This window comes from Anolis carolinensis, chromosome 3 (assembly GCF_035594765.1).
Source record: "Anolis carolinensis isolate JA03-04 chromosome 3, rAnoCar3.1.pri, whole genome shotgun sequence".
NCBI classification, from domain to species: Eukaryota; Metazoa; Chordata; class Lepidosauria; order Squamata; family Dactyloidae; genus Anolis; species Anolis carolinensis.
In genome coordinates this window covers 97,950,731-97,956,730 of record NC_085843.1, presented here as the reverse complement: position 1 = coordinate 97,956,730, position 6,000 = coordinate 97,950,731, and the positions used below count along the sequence as shown (strand labels likewise).

General features: G+C 39.7%; 1 protein-coding gene across 3 annotated transcripts in view; it reads left to right on the top strand.

Moving 5' to 3' along the window:
• The window catches only part of ppef1 (protein phosphatase with EF-hand domain 1), a 55,364-nt gene continuing 49,364 nt past the window's right edge, over positions 1–6,000 (top strand). The window contains exon 1 of one of the 3 annotated variants that reach the window (XM_062975217.1): positions 1–296. The gene's annotated coding sequence lies outside the window, so the exon portion shown is untranslated. Of the gene's footprint in view, positions 438–6,000 lie in introns of all 3 variants that reach the window. The other 2 variants (XM_008107289.3, XM_016992391.2) reach the window with 2 other exon arrangements.

Here is a 6,000-nt window from a genome sequence, read left to right as displayed (position 1 = left end):
TTTAGCTGATGTAATGATTATTGTAATATCAGTTCCTGGCTGGCCATTAGTCATTTCAACAATGGAGTTTGCTGAGGCAAAGAAACCACACAGCTCCTCATAAAAAGCAGATCACTTCCATTATCCATTTATCTGCCTGAGATCCAGAGTGTTGACCAATGTCCAATATATCACCATGCCTCTCTGCCAGCATTGCTGTTGCATTTAGACAGAGCTCTGGTTTCAGACTGGAAGAGAGAAAGGAGTCGTTTCTTGAATCCATTTGCTGCTTCATGGGAAATCCATCTAAATTTAAGGTAGGGACAAATATGACCCACTGTGGAAGCAGCTGGAGTGTTTATTGATTCCATGCCGTGTTCTGTACACTCTGATTGGGAAGAAGGCTTGTTTACAGCACTTACAGCAAACCTCTTTGCTAATACAGTGGAAGAAGGCAGGTAACGTCTGTCTCTCTCTGTGTTTTTCTTTTATTATAAAAAGATATATATTTAGTTGCTTTAAATAAATCATTATCAGTTGTTAAAAACAGTGCATGCTATAACAAAGACTGTGATTCCAAACACTTTGAGATTAAATCTTGTTGCATTAAATGCCATTTATTTCTAAGTAAACATATATTTGTGATGTATAATGTGAGTCAACATAAATCCTGGATTTATCTCTACTATATTTCTAAGGATTTTAGAATTCAGAACCATGCTCTGACCATCCTTATTAGAGTTTGGTGCACTTCTCTTTTATTTTGAGGAGAAATGGATTGTCTGTGTGTATGTGTGCAGCTGTTCACATGTTTGTCCTACTTAAAAAGGCCCATAAATGTGCAGATAATAGAAGTCATGTGTCTATCATAATAGTACAGAAAATGTACAGAGACAGCTTGTCATGGCACAGTCAATGCTGAGGAAGTAAAAAAGGGTTGCATGTGTCAAAAGTTTTTTTCCCCTGTTTCGAACAATTATAAAAATGCAAAATCAGCCTTTTCTGCTCCATCTGATCACACACTTGCAATGGCCTTGCAATATAAAACTAACATTTCCTTTTTTCCAAATCTAAAATCCCAAAATGTCTGATTCTTGCTTTGGCATCCAAAATTTGATCAAAGGCATTGTGTGTGGTACTAGAGCTATACACATATTTTATTTTTAAAAACCTCTTGGTTGCTCTTGTTTCATGTCTTATTCTTACTCTAGCATCCATTTGACAAAAGGCATTGGGTGTGGTGCTAGCTTCATTCACATATTTTATAAAATACTCTTGATTGCTCTTGTCTCATGTTATATTTTCTGGGTTGCATCCTCTTTTCAAAACAAAACAAAGAAAAATATTATTCATAAGAGTCTTCTGTCTATATTTAAATAGAAAAAAGTCATATCCTTTGAAGAAATTAACAACTTGTCAGTAAAATCCATGATTGTCTTTTCTTCCCCACCTTCTTTCAAGATAAGATTGATCATGAATCCCAGATCATATCTATTAGTGTTCACTCAGCTTTTTAATTTATTTTTTGTTTTCATTTTATTTTGCTTTGCTTTCCCAATTCCAGTCCCTCCATACAGAAAGTTGTTGTACATTCCTAAAAGCAGAACTATTGAGCTTCAGACTTTCGGGGGGGGGGGGGAGTCGCCTTTTCCTTCACTGCATGTCATCACATACACACAGAGGTTTAGGATGTGGCAGTTGATATGAAGCTCAACCCTGGGCCCCTAAATGTTGTCGCAGAGCACCTCTCACAATCTCCGATCATTGGCCATGTTGATCACTGGACAGTTTGCCTGCAAAATTGACACCCCAAAATATCTGGAAAAATGGAAGGCCATTGTGGTAGTTGATTGTTGAATGGTGGGAAACTGTAACTTCATACAGTATGACTTTTCTTCAGTACAGTTCAAAGAGCATATGGCCAATGACATGCAAAATGGCTCCAGGCAAAGACATTGATTGTTCCAAGCAAGCATGCTTGACTCTCTGGTGGCATTCTTAAGTGCACCCCAGCCTGGCTGTTTCCACACCCTTTACCTTTTCTCAGTCTATGGAAGGCCTTCCAACCAAACAACTCCATGTTTAGAAGCTGTTCATCTTTGAATTCCAAATAGTAGAATAAGGACCTCATCACATGGATGAGGTTCCCCAGATCAAATCACCAGCATCTGTGGTGAGTTGGAAAGGCAGCAGGGCAATCCTGGTGCTCCGCACCACGCCTCACCCCGCAGCGACACTTCCCCCATCACACACGAGGAAGCATCACCATGCGGTTTCCTCCCGCACTGGCCCTGTTATTTTTAATAGAACACAGGAGGCCTCCCATGTTCTGGGCCAAGTGTCCTAGGATGCTTGTGCCCCAGTTGAACCATGAAGCCCACCAGAAGTGAGCCTGCATCGTTTGATAGGTGGCATGGAGCTCCATGGCTCAACTGGGGAGAAAGCATCCTACGATGCTGACAATTAATCATGTGATGAGGTCATAACTAAGGCCATGGCTAAAAGCATCCGGTTGATTGATCCTGGAAAGAGAGAAGAGGATATTGGATCACACAGATGTTGCCTAGTGAAATTATACTAATGGTTTTAGTCCAATACAACACAGACAAAAGTACCACTTTTCTGCTTCACATGTGCTATTAGCACCACACAATCAAGTCTACTGAGAAATAAATTCCATTCAATTCATTTGGGTTTCCTCCCATGTAAATGAGTATATAATTGCAGTTTTAATGTATTTTCTTACTTTATGGGTTCATTTGACTCTCAGATTCCCTTACTAGAGCCATTAATTCTCCATCAAAGTATTCATTTTCTTCCTAGACTTCTGCAAAGCATTTGCTCTTCCAGTTTCCACAGATTAACTCTTAAGTTAAGAAAAAGAAAACCCATTTTGTAATGTGTTGTTATCAATTAATGATAGAAGTAATGGTATATGACGTGTGCTGTGTAGTGGTTACCCATTTCTTGCTGGGTTTATTACAACATACTAATTTGGTATTATAAATTATTTTATATGTAAAATAATTTCATGTACTTTTAAACTATAGTCCTGTGATTTAGACATTATCTGTGCTTGGATTTTGTAGGCTCTTGATGTAGTGAAAAACTCATGCTCCTAGATTGGAAAGACAAATATATCAGCCTGCAATGGCCAATCTGGTTTAGCCAAAAATAAATGTGACCCTCACTTAGGATGACACTTCTCTAGAGTTTATTCAGAAAAGATCGGTCATTGTTTACATCATAAGATGAAAGAGTATTATTTGCACAAGGCCATCTAGTAGCTTTCTACAACAAACAGGGATTTGGATATTGGTCTCCCACAGTCCTAATCCATGCAGGTCAGGTTATATTGTGTATAATGCTGATTTATTACCATATCCTATATATTTTTCTTCCACTTCCAGCTTTTTTCTCCAATTCTTTTTTTAAAAAATATATATTTAAATTAAAACATTCATCTGTTTTTTTATAAATGTCAACTCTGCCTATGCCCTGGTCTTAATCCATGAAGGCTGATCCTATGCATTATTTCCTCAACTCAAATGTGAATATTGTCCCAACTTTGCTTCAGTATGAAACCAAATTGCTTTAAACTGGGCCACACAGAGCCAAACTCTTATACCATTTGCCTACCCTCCATCGTTCATCCTCACAACCGTGTAGGTAAAGCCCTGTGTCCTTGAAATTTTTGGCTCAAAGGGAGAGAATCTACATGTTATTAATGGAATAAACTTCAAGGATCCTTATTCTACTATTTGAAATTCAAAAATACAGGTACCTTTTGTTTTTCAGTTACTCCTTCTCACGTGACAACATAACAATCGGTGGATTTTTTATTTGCCTGTGAAGTGCCACTTTGGAACTGTTTCGAAGGCACAGTTTTAAGGGCAAATGTTTATATTCTTTGTTTACTGCAGAATCTACTTTTTGTTGTTGTTTGGGTTGTATCTTGAACATCTACATACATGAATACTTAATAAAGCTACTTAATTTCATAAAGCTGCTGAAAGTAGAAATGCTAAGTTAAGTATAAAAGCACTATGAAATAAAATATCTATCTCAAAACAACAGATTTTACATAATATCCTGATCAATCAATGCTGAAAGGAAGAAGTAGACAAGAGACCTTTAAAGAAATGCTGATTTGAAGCTATAGCTTTATCCACAAAATCTCAGACTCCACTAGAACAAAATTAAAAGGCTTTGGTTGCTGAGCAACCAGAACATTTCCTGACAGCAGGTAAAATTTAGAGTTGTTCTAAGAATTTATGAGATTAAAAGATAATGTTTCAGAGCCTTAGTTTTAGGACCGTGACACCTGAGACTTTTCATGAGTACTAAGAGGAAGGTCGGATTGGATATTTCATTTGAATACATATTAATTGTAAATCATTTCAATCTGTATTTGAAGCCTGTAGTACCATTGTCAGTCTCTAACCAACACATAAGTTTCCTGTTTGTACCAGTGCAGAATGGTCTGGGACAGAGTGATACTTTCACCTAATTTCCTTGCTGTGAAGCAGCTTCCTTCAAAGATATGGCATTGGCCGGAGGTTAAGGGAGTGTGCTATGATAGGAATGTACCATGGCCCCACATACGCTTAAGGATCCCAACAGCCTTAATATCTCTTTGGGCCCATCCAGACAGTCGCAAAATGAGGGACCTGTCTCGGTTTTTTACCAAAGGTGTCCAAATGACACCTCCTGTAAAAACAAATTAATTTGGAACAAACCAAGGTTTCTTTGGTTTGTTCCAAATTAATTAAATACCTCATTAGACCCAGTCCTTCCTGAAAGGCCTGGGTCTAGTAAGATATTGGGCCTGTGGGGACTGACTTCCAGGGTCATGTTCTGCGACCTCAGGGGTCTGTCTCGAGTGGGACAAGAACTCGAGCCAAAGCAGATTATTTAAACCCGCTTGGGAGCAGGTTTTAAGACTGTGTAGAAATACCCTTTGACAAGGCTGGCCAATATTCCCATTTCTGACAGCTGCACAGATCTACCTGAAGGCTTTGCTTTATCAAACAAATAGCTATTTTCAACAGGTCTTTTCACAAGCTCTGAAAGAATACACAGAGGATTCTGTTGTGTACTTAACAATATCAAGAAACACATACGGGTCAATGTCTAACCAAATGTTTGGCATGCTTAAACCACTGATTGCAAGGAACACATATTCTTCTAAGCCTCTGCGGTAATGTGGACAATGCCTTTAAGACCTTCCAATGCCAAAGGTTCCCATATATCGGGGTGAGGAATGTCAGGACTGCAGGCCATATATGACTCCTGAAATCATTTGGTCTGGCCCTTGCTTTCCCACTCAAGCACTGACTCAGAACTGGATCTCAGATGAAGATTTAAAAAATTGCAGTACACAGAAAAGTTGGTGATGCAAACGTTGGATATGTTCCAAATTGAAGAACAGCAATCAAAGCAAAAGAAATAACACCCAAGTCCACACAGCCATGACTGCTGTGGGTGAGGGAGCACCTTTGATGGCCTCCCTGAATAAAGACCAGGGCTAAATTGCCTGACGTGTGCCTGCTGGGGCAGGTCACATGAGGATGGTGGGGCCAGAGGTTTTATAAGCTCTGGCTCCCCCCTCCCACTTTGGACCTCTTGTTGTGGTCGCAGGGTTGGCACAGAGATTAGGATGTACTGTTGAATTGGCAACACTGTCGGAGGTGAGAGGCAGTTTGCTATTTTTGAATTAAGCCTTTCCCTCCTTGCTCCCTCTCCTTCCTTTTCCCAGTGGACAATAGGGTTCTAACTACTATGCCTTTGCCTCTCAGGCATTTACCCTACCATTTTGGCTCTTTCTGCCTGTGGCAAATTTGGCATGAATTTCCCAGCAGGGCATAATGCTGGAGTGGGGAACACCCAGCCACGGGTCGTATAAAGCCTGCAAAATCATTTGGTCTTGTCTGGCCCTGGTGTAGGGAAGGACATCTGTCCCAATCCATCCACTTAACCAAGCTCCTGTTGCTCGTCCCAAACTCTTCTATGGGCCGGTTG